Here is a 23867-nt window from a genome sequence, read left to right on the forward strand (position 1 = left end):
AGAGGTGATTTACAAGGATGTTGCACTGGAGAGTGTACAGATGAGATTTACCAAATGTTGCACTGGAGGTTTACCGAGGAGGTTAACCAGGATATTGCACTAGACAGGGTACAGAGGATATTTAACAGGATGTTGCCCTAGAGAGGTTACAGCGGAGATTTTCCTGGATGTTGCACGGGACAGGGTGCAGAGGAGATTTACCACGATGTTGCACCGGAGCGGGTATAGAGGGGCTTTAGCAGATTGTTGCACTGGAGAGGTTACAGAGGAGATTTACAGGATGTTACACTGAAAAGGGTACAGAGGAGATTTAAAAGACTGTTGCACTGAAGGGAGTACAGAGGATATTTAACAGGATATTGCACTGCTGACGGTACAGAGGAGATTTACAAGGATGATGCACTAGAGAGGGTAAAGAGAAGATTTACCAGGATCTTGCTCTGGAGAGAGTACAACGGAGTTTTACCAAGATGATACAATGGAGAGGGTGCAGAGGAGATTTAACAGGATGTTGCACAGTGGAAGTTACGGAAGAGATTTAACAGGATGTTGCACTAGAGAAAATTCAGCAGAACATTACCAGGATGGTGCACTGGTGAGGGTACAGATGAGATTTACCTGCATGTTGCATTAGAGAGAGTGCAGAGGAGATTTACCAGAATGTTGCATTGGAGAGTTTACAGAGTGATTTACCAGGATGTTGCACTGGAAAGGGTACCGACGAGATTTACCAGCATGTTGCACTGGAGAGGGTACAGATGAGTTTAACAGGATATTGCACTAGAGAGGGTGTAGAGGAGATTTACCAGGATGTTGCACTGCAGCGTGTGGAGAAGAGACTTATCACGATGATGCACTGCCGTGGGTAAAGAGGAGATTTATTAGGATATTACATTGGAGAGTGTAGAGAGGTGAATTATCAAGGTGTTGCACTGGCGAGGGTACAGATTAGATTCAACAGGATGTTGAAGTGGAGAGTTTGCAGAGGAGATTTACTAGGATGTTGCACTGGAGTGGGTACAGAGGAGCTTTACCAGGAAGTTGAACTAGAGAGCATACAGAGAAGATTTACCAGGATGTTTCACTGGAGAGGGTACAGAAGAGATTTACCTGAATGTTGCAAAGAGAGTGTGCAGAGGAGATTTAGCAGGATGTTCTACTGGAGAGAGGACAGCGGAGATTTACCAGGATGTTGCATTAGAGGGGGTACAGAGGAGATTTACCAGGATCTTGAAATAGCGAGGGTACAGTGGAGATTTACCAGGATATGGCCTTGGGAGACTACAGAGTATCTTCACCAGGATGTTGCTCTAGACAGGGTACAGAAGATATTTACCAGGATGTTGCACTGGTGAGGGTACAGAAGAGATTTACCAGGAAGTTGCAGTGGAGGGGTTACAGAGGAGATTCACCAGGATACCACACTGGAGATGTTACGGGGGAGATTTACCAGGATGTTGCACTGGAAAGAATACAGAGGATATTTACCAGGATGTTGCAATGGAGTGTGAACATAGGAGATTTACCAGGATGTTGTACTTGAGAAGTTACAGCGGAGATTTACAAGGATGTTGCACTGGCGAGGGTACAGAGGTGATTTACCAGGATGTTGCACTGGAGGGGTACAGTTTAAATTTACCAGATTGTTGCTCTATAAAGGGTACAGAAGAGATTTAGCAGGATGTTGCACTAGAGCGGGTGCAGAGGAGAATACCAGGATGTTGTACTGCAGAGTGTACAGACGATATATACAAGAATGATGCACTAGATGGGGCACAAATTTGATTTAACAGGATCTTGTACTAGAGAATATAGAGAGGATTTTTAACAGGATATTGCGCTAGAGAGTTTTAAGAGGAGATTTACCAGGATGTTAAACTGCAGAGGGTACCGAGGTGATTTGCAAGGTTGTTGCGCTAGAGACGGTATAGACGTGTTTCAGCAGAATGTTGCACTGGAGAGGATACAGAGGAGATTCACCAGGATGTTGCACTGGACAGGGTACAGAAGAGATTTACCACGATGTTGCACCGGAGCGGGTATAGAGGGGATTTACCAGGTTGTTGCACTGGAGAGGTTAAAGAGGAGATTTACGAGGATGTTTCACTGCAGAGGGTACAGAGGAGATTTACAAGAATGTTGCACTGAAGGGATTCCAGCGGAGATTTAACAGGATGTTGTACTGCAGAGGGTACAGAGGAGATTTACAAGGATGAAGCACTAGAGAGGGTACAGAGAAGATTTACCAGGATCTTGCACTCGAGAGAGAACAGGATAGATTTACCAAATATTGCACTAGAATGGTTGCAGAGGAGATTTACTAGGATGTTGCACTAGAGAGCATACAGAGGAGATATACCAGGATGTTGCACTAGAGAGGCAACAGAGGAGATTTTACCAGGATGTTGCACCAGAGAGAATCCAGACGAGATTTACTAAGATATGGCCCTGGGAGGGTACAGAGAAGATTCACAAGAGTGTTCCACCAGACAGGGTACAAAGGAGATTTACCAGCATGTTGCACCAGTGAGGGTACAGAGGAAATTTACCAGGATATTGCAGATAGGTAACAACGGAGATTTACCAGGACGTTGCAGGGAGAGGGTGCAAAGGACATTTAAAAGGATGTTGCACTGGCGAAGGATACAGAGGAAATTTAACAGAATATTGCGCTAGTGAGGATGCAGCAGAGATTTACTAGGTAGTTGCCCTGAAGGCATGTCGCAATGGAAAGGGTACAGTGACGATTTTCCTGCTTGTTGCAGCAGAGCGGTACACATGAGATTTACCAGGTTGATTCACTCAAGAATGTACAGCGGAAATTTACCAGGATGTTGCACTAGACAGGGCGCAGAGGAGATTTACCAGGATGTTGCACTGCAGAGGGTACAGAGGAGTTTTACAAAAATGTTGTACTACAGATAGTACTTAGCAGATTTTCCAGCATGATGCTCTAGAGAGGTGCAGTGGAGACTCACCAGGATGTTGCACTAGTGAGGGTACAGATGAGATTTAACAGGATGTTCCACTAGAAAGATTACAGAGAAGATTTAGCAGGATGTTGCACTGGAGAGTGTACAGAGGGGATTTACCAGGATGTTGCCCTGGCATGGGCACGGAAGCGATTTACCAGGATGTATCACTAGAGATTGTAAAGCGGAGATTTGCCAGGATGTTGCCGTCGAGGGAATACAGAATGGATTTGCCACGATATTGCACTGGATGTGTAAAGAGGTGATTTACCAGGATGTTGCTCTGTAGAGAGTACAGGGTAGATATACCAAAATATTGCAATGGAGAGGGTGCAGACGAGATTTACTAGGATGTTGCACTAGAGAGGATGCAGAGGAGATTTACGAGGATGTTTCATTGCAGAGGGTACAGATGAGATTTACAAGATTATTGCACTGAAGGGTGTACAGAGGATTTGTAACAGGTTGTTACATTACAGAGTGTACAGAGGAGATTTACAAGGATGATGCACTAGAGAGGGTAGAGAGAAGATTTACCAGGAGCTTGTACTGCAGAGAGTACAGAGGAGATTTACCAAGATGGTGCAATGGAGATTGTGCAGTGGAGTTTCAACAGGATGTTACACAGTGGGATGTACAGGAGAGATTTAACAGAATGTTGCACTAGAGAGGATTCAGAAGAAATTAACCAGGATGTTGCACTGGTGAGGGTAAAGAGGAGTTTTACCGGCTACTAGCATGGAGAGATTGCAGAGGAGATTTACCAGGATGTTGCGTTAGAGAGTGTATAGAGGTGAATCACCAGGAGGTTGCACTGTAGAGAATACGGGGGAGATTTACCACAATATTGAACTAGAGAGGTTGCAGCAGATATTTACTAGCATGTTGCAATAGAGAGCATGCAGAGGAGATTTACCAGGATGTTGCACCAGAGAAGGTACAGAGCAGGATTACCAGGATGTTACACTGGAAACGGTACCGACGAGATTTACCAGCATGTTGCACTGGAGAGGGTACAGAGGAGTTTAACAGGATATTGCACTAGAGAGGGTGTAGAGGAGATTTACCAGGATGTTGCACTGCAGCGTGTGGAGAGGAGATTTATCACGATGCTGCACTGCCGAGGGTAAAGAGGAGATTTATTAGGATATTACATTGGAGAGGGTAGAGAGGTGAATTATCAAGGTGATGCACTGGCGAGGGTACAGATTAGATTCAACAGGATGTTGAAGTGGAGAGGTTGCAGAGGAGATTTACCAGGATGTTGCACTGGAGTGGGTACAGAGGAGCTTTACCAGGAAGTTGAACTAGAGAGCATACAGAGAAGATTATCCAGGATGTTTCACTGGAGAGGGTACAGAAGAGATTTACCTGGATGTTGCAAAGAGAATGTGCAGAGGAGATTTAGCAGGATGATCTACTGGAGAGAGGACAGCGGAGAGTTACCAGGATGTTGCGCTAGAGGGGGTACAGAGGAGATTTACCAGGATCTTGAACTAGCGATGGTACAGTGGAGATTTACCAGGATATGGCCTTGGGAGACTACAGAGTATCTTCACCAGGATGTTGATCTAGACAGGGTACTGAAGATATTTACCAGGATGTTGCACTGGTGAGGGTACAGAAGAGATTTACCAGGAAGTTGCAGTGGAGGGGTTAAAGAGGAGATTTACCAGGATACCACACTGGAGATTTTACGGGGGTGATTTACCAGGATGTTGCACTGGAAAGAATACAGAGGATATTTACCAGGATGTTGCAATGGAGTGTGTATATAGGAGATTTACCAGGATGTTGCATTGGAGGGTGTACAGAGGAGATTTACCAGGATATTTGACAAGACATGGTACATAGGAGATTTACCAGGATCTTGTACTTGAGAAGTTACAGCGGAGATTTACAAGGATGTTGCACTGGCGAGGGTACAGAGGTGATTTACCAGGATGTTGCACTGGAGAGGTACAGTTTAAATTTACCAGGTTGTTGCTCTATAACGGATACAGAAGAGATTTAGCAGGATGTTGCACTAGAGCGGGTGCAGAGGAGAATACCAGGATGCTGCACTGCAGAGTGTACAGACGATATATACAAGAATGATGCACTAGATGTGGCACAAATTTGATTTAACAGGATCTTGTACTAGAGAATATAGAGAGCATTTTTAACAGGATATTGCACCAGAGAGGTTTAAGAGGAGATTTACCAAGATGTTATACTGCAGAGGGTACCGAGGTGATTTGCAAGGTTGTTGCGCTAGAGACAGTATAGAGGTGTTTCAGCAGGATGTTGCACTGGAGTGGATACAGAGGAGATTTACCAGGATGTTGCACTGGACAGGGTACAGAAGAGATTTACCACGATGTTGCACCGGAGCGGGTATAGAGGGGATTTACCAGGTTGTTGCACTGGAGAGGTTAAAGAGGAGATTTACGAGGATGTTTCACTGCAGAGGGTACAGAGGAGATTTACAAGAATGTTGCACTGAAGGGATTCCAGAGGAGATTTAACAGGATGTTGTACTGCAGAGGATACAGAGGAGATTTACAAGGATGAAGCACGAGAGAGAGTACAGAAAAGATTTACCAGGATCTTGCACTGGAGAGAGAACAGAATAAATTTACCAAAAATTGCACTAGAATGGTTGCAGAGGAGATTTACTAGGATGTTGCACTAGAGAGCATACAGAGGTGATATACCAGGATGTTGCACTAGAGAGGGAACAGAGGAGATTTTACCAGGATGTTGCACCAGAGAAAATCCAGACGAGATTTACTAGGATATGGCCCTGGGAGGGTACAGAGAAGATTCACAAGAGTGTTTCACCTGACAGGGTACAAAGAGATTTACCAGCATGTTGCAGTAGTGAGGGTACAGAGGAAATTTACTAGGATATTGCAGATAGGTAACAACGGAGATTTACCAGGATGTTGCAGGGAGAGGGTGCAAAGGACATTTAAAAGGATGTTGCATTGGCGAAGGATACAGAGGAAATTTAACAGAATATTGCGGTAGTGAGGATGCAGCAGAGATTCACTAGGTAGTTGCCCTGAAGGCATGTCGCACTGGAGAGGGTACAGTGATGATTTTCCTGCTTGTTGCAGCGGAGCGGTACAGATGAGATTTACCAGGTTGATTCACTAAAGAATGTACAGCGGAAATTTACCAGGATGTTGCACTAGACAGGGCGCAGAGGAGATTTACCAGGATGTTGCACTGCCGAGGGTACAGAGGAGATTTACAAAAATGTTGTTCTACACATAGTACATAGCAGATTTTCCAGGATGATGCTCTAGAGAGGTGCAGTGGAGACTCAGCAGGATGTTGCACTAGTGAGGGTACAGATGAGATTTAACAGGATTTTCCACTAGAATGATTACAGAGAGATTTAGCAGGATGTTGCACTAGACAGGGCGCAGAGGAGATTTACCAGGATGTTGCACTGCAGAGAGTACAGAGGAGTTTTACAAAAATGTTGTACTACAGATAGTACATAGCAGATTTTCCAGGATGATGCTCTAGAGAGGTGCAGTGAAGACTCACCAGGATGTTGCACTAGTGAGGGTACAGATAAGATTTAACAGGATGTTCCACTAGAAAGGTTACAGAGAACATTTAGCAGGATGTTGCACCGGACAGTGTACAGAGGGGATTTACCAGGATGTTGCCCTGGCATTGGCAAGGAAGCGATTTACCAGGATGTATCACTAGAGAGCGTAAAGCGGAGATTTGCCAGGATGTTGCTGTCGAGAGGGTACAGAGGGATTTGCCACGATATTGCACTGGATGTGTAAAGAGGTGATTTACCAGGATGTTGCACTGTAGAGAGTACAGGGTAGATATACCAAAATATTGCACTGGAGAGGGTGCAGACGAGATTTACTAGGATGTTCCACTAGAGAGGATGCAGACGAGATTTACAAGGATGTTTCATTGCAGAGGGTACAGATGAGATTTACAAGATTATTGCACTGAAGGGAGTACAGAGGATCGGTAACAGGGTGTTACATTACAGAGTGTACAGAGGAGATTTACAAGGTTGATGCACTAGAGAGGGTACAGAGAAGATTTACCAGGAGCCTGCACTGCAGAGAGTACAGAGGAGATTTACCAAGATGGTGCAATGGAGATTGTGCAGAGGAGTTTCAACAGGATGTTACACAGTGGGATGTACAGGAGAGATTTAACAGATTGTTGCACTAGAGAGGATTCAGAAGAAATTAACCAGGAATTTGCACTGGTGAGGGTACAGAGGAGTTTTACCAGCTAATTGCACCGGAGAGATTGCAGAGGAGATTTACCAGGATGTTGCGTTAGAGAGTGCATAGAGGTGAATCACCAGGATGTTGCACTGTAGAGAATACGGGGGAGATTTACCACAATATTGCACTAGAGAGGTTACAGCGGATATTTACTAGCATGTTGCAATAGAAAGGATGCAGAGGAGATTTACCAGGATGTTGCACCAGAGAAGGTACAGAGCAGAATTACCAGGATGTTACACTGGAAACGGTACCGACGAGATTTACCAGCATGTTGCACTGGAGAGGGTACAGACGAGTTTAACAGGATATTGCACTAGAGAGGGTGTAGAGGAGATTTACCAGGATGTTGCACTGCAGCGTGTGGAGAGGAGATTTATCACGATGCTGCACTGCCGAGGGAAAAGAGGAGATTTATTAGGATATTACATTGGAGAGGGTAGAGAGGTGAATTATCCAGGTGTTGCACTGGCGAGGGTACAGATTAGATTCAACAGGATGTTGAAGTGGAGAGGTTGCAGAGGAGATTTACCAGGATGTTGCACTGGAGTGGGTACAGAGGAGCTTTACCAGGAAGTTTAACTAGAGAGGATACAGAGAAGATTTACCAGGATGTTTCACTGGAGAGGGTACAGAAGAGATTTACCTGGATGTTGCAAAGAGAGTGTGCAAAGGAGATTTAGCAGGATGTTCTACTGAAGAGAGGACAGCGGAGATTTACCAGGATGTTGCACTAGAGGGGGTACAGAGGAGATTTACCAGGATCTTGAACTAACGAGGGTACAGTGGAGATTTACCAGGATATGGCCTTGGGAGACTACAGATTATCTTCACCAGGATGTTGCTCTGGACAGGGTACAGAAGATATTTACCAGGATGTTGCACTGGTGAGGATATAGAAGAGATTTACCAGGAATTTGCAGTGGAGGGGTTACAGAGGTGATTTACCACGATACCACAATGGAGATGTTACGGGGGAGATTTACCAGGATGTTGCTCTGGAAAGAATGCAGAGGATATTTACCAGGATGTTGCAATGGAGTGTGTACATAGGAGATTTACCAGGATGTTGCATTGGAGGGTGTACAGAGGAGATTTACCAGGATATTTGACAAGACATGGTACATAGGAGATTTACCAGGATCCTGTACTTGAGAAGTTACAGTGGAGATTTACAAGGATGTTGCACTGGCGAGGGTACAGAGGTGATTTACCAGGATGTTGCACTGGAGGGGTACAGTTTAAATTTACCAGGTTGTTGTTCTATAACGGGTACAGAAGTGATTTAGCAGGATGTTGCACTAGAGCGGGTTAAGAGGAGAATACCAGGATGTTGTACTGCAGAGTGTACAGACGATATATACAAGAATGATGCACTAGATGGGGCACAAATTTGATTTAACAGGATCTTGTACTAGAGAATATAGAGAGGATTTTTAACAGGATATTGCGCTAGAGAGATTTAAGGGGAGATTTACCAGGATGTTATACTGCAGAGGGTATCGAGGTGATTTGCAAGGTTGTTGCGCTAGAGACGGTATAGAGGTGTTTCAGCAGGATGCTGCACTGGAGTGGATACAGAGGAGATTTACCAGGATGTTGCACTGGACAGGGTACAGAAGAGATTTACCACGATGTTGCACCGGAGCGGGGATAGAGGGGATTTACCAGGTTGTTGCACTGGAGAGGTTAAAGAGGAGATTTACGAGGATGTTTCACTGCAGAGGGTACAGAGGAGATTAACAAGAATGTTGCACTGAAGGGATTCCAGAGGAGATTTAACAGGATGTTGTACTGCAGAGGGTACAGAGGAGATTTACAAGGATGAAACACTAGAGAGGGTACAGAGAAGATTTACCAGGATCTTGCACTGGAGAGAGAACAGGAAAAATTTACCAAAAATTGCACTAGAATGGTTGCAGAGGAGATTTACTAGGATGTTGCACTAGAGAGCATACAGAGGAGATATACCAGGATGTTGCACTAGAGAGGGAATAGAGGAGATTTTACCAGGATGTTGCACCAGAGAGAATACAGACGAGATTTACTAGGATATGGCCCTGGGAGGGTACAGAGAAGATTCACAAGAGTGTTCCACCAGACAGGGTACAAAGAGATTTACCAGCATGTTGCACTAGTGAGGGTACAGAGGAAATTTACCAGGATATTGCAGATAGGTAACAACGGAAATTTACCAGGATGTTGCAGAGAGAGAGTGCAAAATACAGTTAAAAGGATGTTGCACTGGCGAAGGATACAGAGGAAATTTAACAGAATATTGCGCTAGTGAGGATGCAGCAGAGATTTACTAGGTAGTTGCCCTGAAGGGATGTCGCACTGGAGAGGGTACAGTGATGATTTTCATGCTTGCTGCAGCAGAGCGGTACAGATGAGATTTACCAGGTTGACTCACTAAAGAATGTACAGCGAAAATTTACCAGGATGTTGCACTAGACAGGGCGCAGAGGCGATTTACCAGGATGTTGCACTGCAGAGGGTACAGAGGAGTTTTTCAAAAATGTTGTACTACAGATAGTACATAGCAGATTTTCCAGGATGATGCTCTAGAGAGGTGCAGTGGAGACTCACCAGGATGTTGCACTAGTGAGGGTACAGATGAGATTTAACAGGATGTTCCACTAGAGAGGTTACAGAGAAAATTTAGCAGGATGTTGCACTGGAGAGTGTACAGAGGGGATTTACCAGGATTTTGCATCAAGAGCGTGCAGTGAAAGTTTTTCAGGATGTTGCTCTGAAGAGCATGCAGATGTGCTTTACAAGGATGTTGCACTGCAGATAGTACAGAGGTGATTTAAAAAATGTTGCACTAGAGGGAATACAGAGGAGATTTAACAAGATTGTACACTGGAGAGTGTAAAGTGGATATTACCAGGATGTTGTACTGGAAAGTGTACTGAGGATATTTAACAGGATATTGCACTTGAGAGGTTGCAGAGGAGATTTACCAGCATGTTGCACTTCTGAGGGTTGAGAGGAGATTTAAAAAGATGTTGCACTAGAGAGGGTATAAAGGAGATTTACCAGAATGTAGCACTGGCGAAGGAACAGAGGAGATTCAACAGAATGTTGTACTAGAGAGGATTCAGAGGAGATTTACCAGGATGTTGCACTGGAGAGGTTATAGAGGAGATTAGCTGGATGTCGCACTAGAGTGGGTGCAGAGGAGATTTACCAGGATGTTGCACTGCAGAGAGAGCAGAGGTGATTTACAAGGATGCTGCACTGGAGAGTGTACAGATGAGATTTACCAGAATGTGGCAGTGGAGGGGCACCGAGGATGTTTACCAGGTTATTGCACTAGACCTGGTACAGAGGAGATTTACCTCAATGTTGCACTAGAGAGGTTACAGCAGAGATTTACCAGGATGTTGCACTGGAGAGTGTACAGTCGAAATTTACCACGATGTTGCAACGGAGCGGGTATAGAGATTTACCAGGTTGTTGCACTGGAGAAGTTACAGAGGAGATTTACAAGACTGTTGCACTGAAGGGAGTACAGAGGTGATGTAACAGGATGTTACACTGCAGACGACACAGAGGAGATTTACAAGGATGGTGCACTAGAGAGGTACAGAGGAGATTTACCAGGAGCTTGCACTGAAGAGTCTACAGAGGAGATTTACCAAGATGATGCAATGGAGTGTGTGCAGAGAAGATTCAACAGGATGTTACACAGTGGAAGTTACAGAAGAGATTTAACAGGATGTTGCACTAGAGAGGTTTCAGAAGAAATTAGCCAGGATGTTGCAAGAAAGACGGTACAGAGCATAATTACCAGGATGTTACACTGGAAAGGATCCGACGAGATTTACCAGCATGTTGCACTGGAGAGGGTATCGATGAGTTTTAACAGGATATTGCACTAGATAAGGTTTAGAGAAGATTTACCAGGATGTTGCACTTCGGTGTGTGGAGAAGAGATTTATCATGATGCTGCACTGCCGAGGGTAAAGAGGGGATTTATTAGGATGTTACATTGGAGAGGGTAGAGAGGAGATTTATCAGGTTGTTGCAGTGGCGAGGGAACAGAGGAGATTCAACAGGATGTTGAAGTGGAGAGGTTGCAGAGGAGATTTACCAGGATGTTGCACTGCAGAGGGTACAGAGGAGGTTTACCAGAGAGTTCCACTAGAGAGGATACAGGGAAGATTTACCAGGATGTTTCACTGGAGAGGGTACAGAGGAGATTTACAAGGATATTGAACTAGCGAGGGTACAGTGGAGATTTAGCAAGATATGGCCCTGGGAAAGTACAGAGTATCTTCACCAGGATGTTGCACTAGACAGGTACAGATGATATTTACAAGGATGTTGCACTGGTGAGGGTACAGAAGAGATTTACCATCATGTTGCAGTGGAGGGGTTACAGAGGTGATTTAACAGGATATTGCACTGGAGATGTTACGGGGGAGATTTACCAGGATGTTGCACTGGAAAGAATACAGAGGATATTTACCAGGATGTTGCAATGCAGTGGGTACATAGGAGATTTACCAGGATGTTGCATTGGAGGGGGTACAGAGGAGATTTACCAGTATATTGGACAAGACATGGTACATAGGAGATTTACCAGGATCTTGTACATGAGAAGGTACAGTGTGGATTTACAAGGATGTTGCACTGGCGAGGGTAGAGTGGTGATTTACCAGGATGTTGCACTGGAGCAGGTACAGATGAGATTTACCAGGTTGTTGCACTAGAGCGGCTAAAGAGGAGATTTAGCAGGATGTGGCACTAGGGATAGTGGCAGAGGAGAATACCAGAATGTTGCAATGAAGAGGGTATAGAGGAGACATACAGGAATGGTGTACCAGAGGGGGCACAAATTTGATTTAACAGGATCTTGTACTAGAGAATATAGAGAGGATATTTAACAGGATATTGCACTAGAGATGTTTAAGAGGTTTACCAGGATGTTAGACTGCAGAGGGTACAGAGGAGATTTACAAGGTTGTTGCACTACAGACGACATAGAGGTGATTTAGCAGGATGTTGCACTGGAGAGGGTACAGAGGAGATTTACCACGATGTTGCACTGGAGCAGGTTTAGAAAGATGTACCAGGTTGTTGCACTGGAGAGGTTACAGAGGAGATTTACCAGGATATTACACTGCAGAGGGTACAAGGAGATTTAAAGACTGTTGCACTGAAGGGAGTACAGAGGAGTTTTAACAGAATGTTGCACTGCAGAGGGTACAGAGGAGATTTACAAGGATGTTGCACTAGAGAGGGTACACAGAAGATTTACCAGGATCTTGCACTGGAGAGAGTAAAAAGGAGTTTTACCAAGATGATACAATGTAGAGGGTGCAGAGGAGATTTAACAGGATGTTGCACAGTGGAAGTTACAGAAGAGATTTAAAAGGATGTTGCACTAGAGAGGATTAAGAGCAAATTTACCATGATGTTGCACTGGTGAGGGTACAGACGAGATTTAGCAGCATGTTGCACTAGAGAGAGTGCAGAGGAGATTTACCAGAATGTTGCATTGGAGAGTTTACACAGTTATTTACCAAAATATTGCACTAGAGATGGTGCAGAGGAGATTTACTAGGATGTTGCACTAGAGAGGATACAGAGGAGATTTACCAGGATGTTGCACTAGAGAGGATACAGAGGAGATTTACCAGAATGTTGCACCAGAGAGAAAACAGACTAGATTTAGTAGGATGGGAGTGTACAGAGTAGATTCACCAGAGTATTCCACCAGACAGGGTATAGAGGAGATTTACCAGAATATTGCACTAGTGAGGGTACAGGAAATTTACCAGGATATTGCAGATAGGTTACAAAGGAGATTTACCAGGATGTTGCAGGGAGAGAGTTCAAAGGACATTTAAAAGGATGTCACACTGGAAAGGTACAGAGGAGATTTAACAGAATGTTGCGCTAGAGAGGCTGCAGACGAGATTTACTAGATAGTTGCCCTCGAAAGTTTACAGAGGAGATTTACCAGCATATTGCACTAGACAGTGTACAGAGTTATATAGCAGGATATTGCACTAGAGAAGTTACAGCTGATATTTACCAGGATGTTGCACTAGAGAGGGTACAGAGGAGATTTACCAGGATGTTGCACTAGAGAGGTTGCAGAGGATATTTACTGGGATGTTGCACTAGAGAGGATGCAGAGGAGATTTACCAGGGTGTTGCACCAGGGAAGGTGCAGAGCAGAATTACCAGGATGTTACAATGGAATCGGTACCAACGAGATTTACCAGCATGTTGCACGGGAGAGGGTACAGAGGAGTTTTAACAGGATATTGCACTAGTGCGGGTGTAGAGGAGATTTACCAGGATGTTGCACTGCAGCGTGTGGAGAGGAGATTTATCACGATGCTGCACTGCCGAGGGTAAAGAGGAGATTTATTAGGATGTTACATTGGAGAGGGTAGAGAGGTGATTTATCAAGGTGTTGCACTGGCGAGGGTACAGAGGAGATTCAACAGGATGTTGAAGTGGAGAGGTTGCAGAGGAGATTTACCAGGATGTTGCACTGGAGAGGGTACAGAGAAGATTTACCAGGATGTTTCACTGGAGAGGGTACATAAGATATTTACCTGGAAGTTGCACCGAGAGTGTGCCAGGGATGATTTAGCAGGATGTTGTACTGGAGAGTGTACAGCGGAGATTTACCAGGATGTTGCACTAGAGGACGTACAGAGGAGATTTACCAGGATCTTGAACTAGCGAGGGTGCAGTGGAGATTTACCAGGATATGGACCTAGGAGCGTATCTTCACCAGGATGTTGCTCTAGACAGGGTACGGAAGATATTTACCAAGATGTTGCACTGGTGATGGTACAGTAGAGATTTTCCAGGAAGCTGCAGTGGAGGGGTTACAGAGGGGATTTACCAGGATATTGGACAAGACATGATACATATGAGATTTACCAGTATGTTGCACTGGAAAGAATAAAGAGGATATTTACCAGGATGTTGCAATGCAGTGTGTACAGAGGAGATTTACCATGATGTTGCATGGGAGGGTGTACACAGGAGATTTACTAGGATATTGGACAAGACAAGGTACATAGGAGATTTACCAGGATCTTGTACTTGAGAAGTATCAGCGGAGATTTACAAGGATGTTGCACTGGCGAGGGTACAGAGGTGATTTACCAGGATGTTGCACTGGAGGGGGTACAAATGAGATTTACCAGGTTGTTGAACTATAGCGGGAACAGAAGTGATTTAGCAGGATGTTGCACTAGAGTGGGTGCAGAGTAGAATACCAGGATGTTGCACTGCAGAGTGTATAGAGGAGATATACAAGAATGATGCACTAGCGGGGGCACAGATTTGATTTAACAGGATCTTGTACTAGAGAATATAGAGAGGATATTTAACAGGATATTGCACTAGAGAAGTTTAAGAGGAGATTTACCAGGATGTTAGACTGCAGAGGGTACAGAGGTGATTTGCACGTTTGGTGCACTAGAGACGGTATAGAGGTGATTTAGCAGGATGTTGCACTGAAATGGGTACAGAGGAGATTTACCAGGCTGTTCCACTGGCCAGGGTACAGAAGAGATTTACCACGACGTTGCACTGGAGCGGGTATAGAGGGGATTTACCAGGTTGGTGCACTGGAGACGTTACAGTGCAGATTTACGAGGATGTTACACTGCAGAGGGTACAGAGGAGATTTACAAGACTGTTGCACTAAAGGGATTACAGAGGAGATTTAACAGGATGTTGCACAGCAGCGGATACAAAGGAGATTTACAAGGATGATGCACTAGAGAGGGTAAAGAGAAGATTTAACAGGATCTTGCACTGGAGAGAGTACAGGTTAGATTTACCAACAATTGCACTAGAAAGGGTGCAGAGGAGATTTAATAGGATGTTGCACTAGAGAGGATGCAGAAGAGATTTACCAAGGTGTTGCACTAGAGAGGATACAGAGGAGATTTACCAGGATGCTGCATCAGAGTGAATACAGACGAGATTTAGTAGCATGTGGCCCTGGGATGGTACAGAAGAGATTCAACAGAGTGTTCAACCAGACAGGGTAGAGAGGAGATTTACCAGAATGTTGCACTAGTGAGGGTACAGAGGAAATTTGACTGGATATTGCAGATAGTTTACAACGGAGATTTACCATGATGTTGCACTGGTGAAGTTACAGTGGAGATTTAACTGGACGATGTGCTAGAGAGGATGCAGAGGAGATTTACCAGGATGTTGCAGTGGAGAAGGTACAGAGGAGATTAGCAGGATGTTGCACTAGAGAGGGTGCAGAGGAGATTTACCAGGATGTTGCTTTGGAGGTTTACAGAGGTGATTTACCAGGATATTGCTCTGGCGAGAGTACGGAACTGATTTACCAGGATGTTACACTAGAGAGGGTACAGATGAGATTTACCAGGATGTTTCACTGGAGAGGGTACAGAAGAGATTTGCCACGATGTTGCACTGGAAAGGGTACAGATGAAATTTACGAGGTTGTTGCACTAGAGCGGGTACAGAGCAGATTTAGCAGGATGTTGCAGTAGAGCGGGTACAGAGTAGAATACCAGGATGTTGCACTGCAGAGAGTATAGAGGAGATATACAAGAATGGTGCACTAGAGGGGGCACAGATTTTAATTAACAGTATCTTGTACTCGAGAATGTATAGAGGATATTTAACAGGATATTGCACTAAAGAGGATACAGAGGAGATTTACCAGGATGTTGCACTAGGGAGGATACAGAGAAGATTTAGCATGATGTTGCACTGGAGAGCGTACAGAGGAGATTTGCCAGGATGTTGCACCGACAGCATGCTTAGGATGTTTATGAGGATGTAGCTCTGCAGAGCATGCACAGGTGCTTTACAAGGATGTTGCACTGCAGATGGTACAGAGGAGATTTACAAAAAAGTTGCATTTAATTGAGTGCTGAGGAGATTTAACAGGATTTTGCACTGGAGAGTCTACAGTGGATATTTATGAGGATGTTGTACTGGAGAGTTTACAGAGGATATTTAACTGGATATTGCACTTGAGAAGGTGCAGAGGAGATTGACCAGAAAGTTACACTGCAGTGGGTAGAGAGGTGATTTACAAGGATGTTGCACTAGAAAGTGTAGAAAGGAGATTTACAATGATGTTGCACTGGCGAAGGTACAGATGAGATTTAAAAGGACGTTGTGCAAGAGAGGATGCAGAGGATATTTACCAGGATGTTGTACTGGAGAGGTTACAGAGGAGATTAGCAGGATGTTGCACTGCAGAGTGTGCAGAGGTGATTTTCAAGGATGTTGCACTGGAGAGTGTACAGATGAGATTTACCAGGATGTGGCACTGGAGGGGTACCGATGAGATTTACCAGGATATTGCACTAGACAGGGTACAGAGGAGATTTACCAGGATGCTGCACTGTAGAGTGTGCAGAGGAAATTTACCAGGATGTTGCATTTAAAGGGTACAGAGGTGATTTACCAGGATGTTGCTCTGGCGAGGGTACGGAAGAGATTTACCAGGATGTTACACTAGAGAGGGTACAGAGGAAATTTACCAGCATGTTGCAATGCAGAGCGTAAAGAAGCGTTTAGCCACGATGTTGCACTGGAACGTGTAGAGAGGAGTTTTACCAGGATGTTGCATTGTAGAGAGTACAGGTTTGATTTAGCAGAATATTGCACTTGAGTGGGTGCAGAGGTGATTTACAAAGATGTTGCACTAGAGAGGATGCAGAGGAGATTTACCAGTATGTTGCACTAGAGAGGGTACAGAGGAGATTTACCAGGATGTTGCACCAGAGAGGATAATTGCGAGATTTCATAGAATGTGGCCCTGGCAGGATACAGAAGAGATTCAGCAGAGTGTTCAACCAGACAGGGTAGAGAGGAGATTTACCAGAATGTTGCACTAGTGAGGGTACAGTGGAAATTTGACAGGATATTGCTGATAGGTTACAACGGAGATTTACCAGGATGTTGCCGGGAGAGAGTGCAAAGGACATTTAAAAGAATGTTGCACTGGCGGAGGTACAGAGGAGATTTACCAGGATATTGTACTAGACAGTGAACAGAGAGATATAGCAGGATGTTGTACTATAGAAGTTACAGCGGAGATTTATGAAGATGTTGCACTGGAGATGTTACAGAGATGATTTTCCAGGATGTTGCACCAGAACAGGTAGAGAGGATACTTACCAGCATGTAGCTCTGGAGAGGGTACAGGGGAGATTTTACAAGATGTTGCACTGGAAATAATACAGAGGAGATTTACCAGGATGTTGCCCTGGAGCGGGTACAGATGGGATTTACCGGGATATTGCACTAGACAGGGTATAGAGGAGATTTATCAGGATGTTCTATTTGACAAGTTACAGCGGATATTTACCAGGATGTTGCCTGGAGAGTGTACAGAAGTGATTCTCGTGCTTGATGCACCAGAGCGGTACAGATGAGATTTAACAGGTTGATGGACTAAAGAGTGTACAGAGGAGATTTACCAGAATGTTGCACTAGAGAGGGTGCAGAGGTGATTTACCAGGATGTCGCACTGCAGATAATACCGAGGAGATTGATAAAAATGTTGCACTGGCGAAGGTACAGAGGAGATTTAACAGGATGTTGCGCTACAGAGGATGCAGAGGAGATTTACTATGTAGTTGCCCTGGAGGGGTTACCGAGGAGATTTACTAGGATATTGCACTAGACAATGTACCCAGAGATATAGCAGGATGTTGTACTAGAGAAGTTAAAGCAGAGATTTAGCAAGATGCTGTACTGGAGAGGGTACAGAGGTGATTTACCAGGATGTTGCACAAGAGCAGGTATAGAGCAGATTTACCAGCATGTTGCACTGTAGAGGTAAATCGCCACTGCACCCTCTCTTGAGCATCATCCTGGAAAATCTCCTCTGTACCTTCTGTAGTGCAACATTTTTGTCAATCTCCTCTGTACCCTCTGCAGTGCAACATCCTGGTAAATCTCCTCTGTACATTCTTTAGTGCATCAATCTGGTAAATATCATATGTACCGCTCCGGTGCAACAAGCAGGAAAATCTCTTATGTGCCCTCTCCAGTGCAACATACTGGTAAATGTCCTCTGTAGCTTGTCTAGAGCAATATCCTGGTAAATCTCAGCTGTACCCGCTCCAGGGCAACATCCTGGTAAATCTCCTCTGTATTTTTTCCAATGCAACTAGAGAGTGTACAGTTGAGTTTTTACAGGATGTTCCACTAGGGAGGATACAGAGGTGATTTACCAGTATGTTGCACTAGAGAGTGTACATTTGAGATTTAACAGGATGTTCCACAAGGGAGGATACAGATTAGATTTAGCAGGATGTTGCACTGGAGAGGGTACAGAGGAGTTTTACCAGGATGTTGCACCGGCAGCATGCTTAGGAAGTTTATCAGGATGTTGCTCTGCACGGGAGCGGGTATAGAGGCGATTTACCAGGTTGTTGCACTGGAGAGGTTACAGTGGAGATTTACGAGAATGTTTCACTGCAGAGGGTACAGAGGAGATTTACAAGACTGTTGCAATGAAGGGAGTACAGAGGAGATGTAACAGGATGTTACACTGCAGAGGGTACAGAGGAGATTTACAAGGAAGATGCACATGAGAGGGTACAGAGGAGATTTACCAGGAGCTTGCACTGAAGAGATTACAGAGGAGAGTTACCAACATGATGCAATGGAGTGTGTGCAGAGGAGATTCAACAGGATGTTACACAGTAGAAGGTACAGAAGAGATTTAACAGGATGATGCACTAGAGAGGGTATAGAGCATAATTACCAGTATGTTACACTGGAAAGGGTACCGACGAGATTTACTAGCATGTTGCACTGGAGAGGGTACAGAGGAGTTTTAACAGGATATGCACTAGCGAGGGTGGAGAGGAGATTTACCAGTATGTTGCACTACGGCGTGTGGAGAGGAGATTTATCACGATGCTGCACTGCCGAGTTAAAGAGGAGATTTATTTGGATGTTACATTGGAGAGGGTAGAGAGGAGATTTATCAGATTGTTGCACTGGCGAGGGTACAGAGGAGATTCAACAGGATGTTGAAGTGGAGAGGTTGCAGAGGAGATTTACCAGGATGTTGCACTGTAGAGGATACAGAGGAGATTAAAAAAAAATTGCACTAGAGAAGGTACAGAGGAGAATTTCCAGGATGATGCTCTAGAGAGGGTGCAGTGGCGATTTACCAGGAGGTTGCACTGGAGAAGGTACAGCGGTGATTTACCAGGATGTTGCACTAGAGTGTGTACAGAGGAGATTGAAGAGGATGTTCCACTAGGGACGATACAGAGAAGATTTAGCAGGATGTTGCACTGGAGAGGGTACAGAGGAGATTTACCAGGATGTTGCAACGACAGCATGCTTAGGAGGTTTATGAGAATGTTGCTATGCAGAGCGTGCAAAGGTGCTTTACAATGATGATGCACTGCAGATGGTACATTTAAAAAATGTTGCACTTGATGGAGTGCAGAGGAGATTTAATAGGATTTTGCACTGGAGAGTGTACAGTGGATATTTACCAGGTTGTTGTACTGGAGAGTGTACAGAGGCTATTTAACAGGATATTGCACTTGAGAAGGTGCAGAGGAGATTTAGTAGAATGTTGCACCGCAGAGGGTAGAGAGGAGATTTACAAGGAGGTTGCACTAGAGAGTGTACAAAGGTGATTTACCAGGATGTTGCACTGGCGAAGAAACAGAGGAGATTTAACAGGACGTTGTGTTAGAGAGGATGCAGAGGAGATTTACCAAGAAGTTGCAGTGGAGATGTTACAGAGGAGATTAGCAGGATGTTGCACTACAGAGGGAGTAGAGGAGATTTACCACGATGTTGCACAAGAGCGGGTATAGCGGAGATTTACCAAGTTGTCGCACTGGAGAGGGTACAGAGGAGATTTACCAGGATATTACACTGCATAGTGTACAGAGGAGATTTACAAGACTGTTGCACTGAAGGGAGTGCAGAGGTGATTTAACAGGATGTTGCACTGCAGAGGGTACAGAGGAGATTTACAAGACAGTTGCACTGAAGGGAGTACAGAGGTGATTTAACTGGATGTTGCACTGCAGAGGGTATATATGATTTTACAAGGATGATGCACTAGAGAGGGTACAGAGAAGATTTACCAGGATCTTGTACTGGAGAGAGTACAAAGGAATTTTACAAGATGATACAATGGAGAGGGTGCAGAGGAGATTAACAGGATGTTGCTCAGTGGAAGTTACAGAAGTGATTTAACAGGATGTTGCACTAGCGAGGATTCGGAGGAAATTTACCAGGATGTTGCACTGGTGAGGTTACAGAGGAAATTTACCAGTATGTTGCACTAGAGAGAGTGCAGAGGAGTTTTACCAGAACGTTGCAGTGGAGAGTTTACAGAGTGATTTACCAGGCTGTTGCACTGGAAAGGGTACAGAGGTGATTTACCAGAATGTTGCACTGGCGAGGGCACGGAAGCGATTTACCAGGATGTTACACTAGAGAGGTTAAAGAGGAGATTTACCAGGATTTTGCTGTGGAGAGGGTACAGAAGAGAGTTGCCACGATGTTGCACTGGAAAGGGTAAATAGGTGATTTACAAGGATGTTGCACTGTAGTGTGTACAGGCTAGATATACTAAAATATTGCACGGGAGAGGGTGCAGAGGAGATTTACTAGGTTGTTGCGCTAGAGAGGATGTAGAGGAGATTTACGAGGATGTTACACTTGAGAGGGTACAGAGGAGAGTTACCAGAATGTTGCACCAGAGAGAATACAGACGAGATTTAGTAGGATGTGGCCCTGGCACGATAAGGAGTAGATTCACCAGAGTGTTCCACCAGACAGGGTACAGAGGAGATTTACCAGAATGTAGCACTAGTGAGGGTACAGAGGAAATTTAACAGGATATTGCAGCTAATTTACAACGGAGATTTACCAGGATGTTGCAGGGAGAGAGTGCAAATTACATTTAAAAGGATGTTGCACTGGCGAAGGTACAGAGGGGATTTAACAGAATGTTGCATTAGAGAGGATGCAGAGCAGATTTACTAGGTAGTTGCCCTGGAGGGATGTTGTACTGGAGAGGGTAGAGTGGTGATTTTTCTGCTTGTAGCAGCAGAGCGGTACAGATGAAATTTACCAGGTTGATGCACTAAAGAATGTACAGCGGAAATTTACCAGAATGTTGCACTAGAGAGGATACAGAGGAAATTTAACAGGATGTTCCACTAGAAAGGTTAGAGGGAAGATTTAGCAGGATGTTGCACTGGAGAGTGTACAGAGGAGATTTACCAGGATGATGCACCGAGAGCGTGCAGAGCAGGTTTATCAGGATGTTGCTCTGAAGAGCATGCAGAGGTGCTTTACAAGGATGTTGCACTGCACCTGGTACAGAGGAGATTTTAAAATGTTTCACTAGAGGGAATACAGAGGAGATTTAACAGGATTTTGCACTGGAGAGTGTAAAGAGGATATATACCAGGATGTTGTACTGGATGTGTACAGAGGATATTTAACAGGATATTGCACTTGAGAGGGTGCAGAGGAGATTTACCAGCATGTTGCACTTAGAGGGTAGAGAGGAGATTTAAAAAGATTTTGTGCTAGAGAAGTTAGAAAGGAGAATTACCATTGATGTTGCACTGGTGAAGTAACAGAGGAGATTCAACAGGTTGTTGTACTAGAGAGAATTCAGAGGAGATTTACCAGGATATTGCACCGAGAGTGCAACATCCAGGTAAATCTCTTCTGTACCCTCTCCAGTGAAACATCCTGGTAAATCTTCTCTGTAGCCTCTCTAGTGGAACTTCCTGGTAAATCTCCTCTGTACACTCTCCAGAAAAACATCCTGCTAAATCTCTTCTGCAACCTCTCCACTTCAACATTCTGTTGAATCTCCTCTTTACCCTCGGCAGTGCAGCATCGTGTTAAATCTCCTCTCCACACGCTGCAGTGTAACATCCTGGTAAATCTCGTCTACACCCTCTCTAGTGCAATATCCTGATAGAAATCCTCTGTACCCTCTCCAGTGCAACATGCTGGAAAATCTCGATGTTACCCTTTCCAGTATAACATCCTGCTAATTCTGCTCTGCACCTTCTCTCGTACAACATCCTGGTAAATCTCCTCTGCATCCTCTCTAGCGCAACATCCTATTAAATCTCATCTGCAACCTCTCTAGTGCAATATTTTGGTAAATCTCCCCTGTACTCTCTACAGTGCAACATCTTGCTAAATCTCCTCTTTAACATTTCGAGTGCAACATTGTAGTAATTCTCTTCTGTACAGAGTGTATAGAGGTGAATCACCAGGATGTTGCACTGGAGAGGGTACAGAGGAGATTTACCAGGATTTAACACTAGAGAGGATACAGAGGGGATTTACCAGGATGTTGCACTGGAGAGGGTACAGAAGAGAATTACTACAATCTTGCACTGGAAAGGGTGAAATGGAGATTTACCAGGATGTTGCACTGTAGAGAGTACAGGGGAGATTTACCAGAATATTGCACTAGAGAGGTTGAGAGGAGATTTAGTAGGATTTTGCACTTGAGAGGATGCAGAGGAGATTCATCAGGATGTTGCACCAGATAAGGTACATAGAAGAATTACCAGGATGTTACACTGGAAAGGGTACCGACAAGATTTACCAGCATGTTGCACTGGAGAGGGTACAGAGGAGTTTTAACAGGATATTGTACTAGAGAGGGTGTAGAGGAGATTTGCCAGGATGTTGCACTGCAGCGTGTGAAGAGGAGATTTATCACGATGCTGCACTGCCGAGATTAAAGAGGAGATTTATTAGGATGTTACATTGGAGAGGGTAGAGATGTGATTTATCACTTTGATGTATTGGCGAGGGTACAGAGGAGATTCAACAAGATGTTGAAGTAGAGAGGTTGTAGAGGAGATTTACCAGGATGTTGAACTGGAGAGTGTACAGAGGAGATTTACCAAGAAGTTCCACTAGAGAGGATACAGAAAAGATTTACCAGGATGTTTCACTGGAGAGGGTACAGAAGTGATTTACCTGGATGTTGCACCGAGAGTGTGCAGAGGAGATTTAGCAGCATGTTGTACTGGAGAGGGTACAGCAGAGATTTACCAGGTTGTTGCACTAGAGGGGATACAGAGGAGATTTACCAGGATATTGAACTAATGAGGGTACAGTGAAGATTTACCAGGATATGGCCCTGGGAGAGTACAGAATATCTTCACCAGGATGTTGCACTAGACAGGGTACAGTGGATATTTAGCAGAATGTTGCACTGGTGAGGGTACAGAAGAGATTTACCATGATGTTACAGTGGAGGTGTTACAGAGGATATTTACCAGGATATCGCACTGGAGATGTTATGAGGGAGATTTACCAGGATGTTGCACTGGAAAAATAGACAGGATATTTACCAGGATGTTGCAATGCAATGTGTATAGAGGAGAATTACCAGGATGTTGCATTGGAGGTGGTACAGAGGATATTTAGCAGGATATTGGACAAGACATGGTACATAGGAGATTTACCAGGATCTTGTACTTGAGAAGTTACAGTGGAGACTTACAAGGATGTTGCAATGGCGAGATTTCTGAGGTGATTTACCAGGATGTTGCAATGGAGCGGGTACAGATGAGATTTACCAGGTTGTTGCACTGGAGCGGGTACAGAGGAG

Source organism: Pristiophorus japonicus, chromosome Y (assembly GCF_044704955.1).
Source record: "Pristiophorus japonicus isolate sPriJap1 chromosome Y, sPriJap1.hap1, whole genome shotgun sequence".
NCBI lineage: Eukaryota > Metazoa > Chordata > Chondrichthyes > Pristiophoridae > Pristiophorus > Pristiophorus japonicus.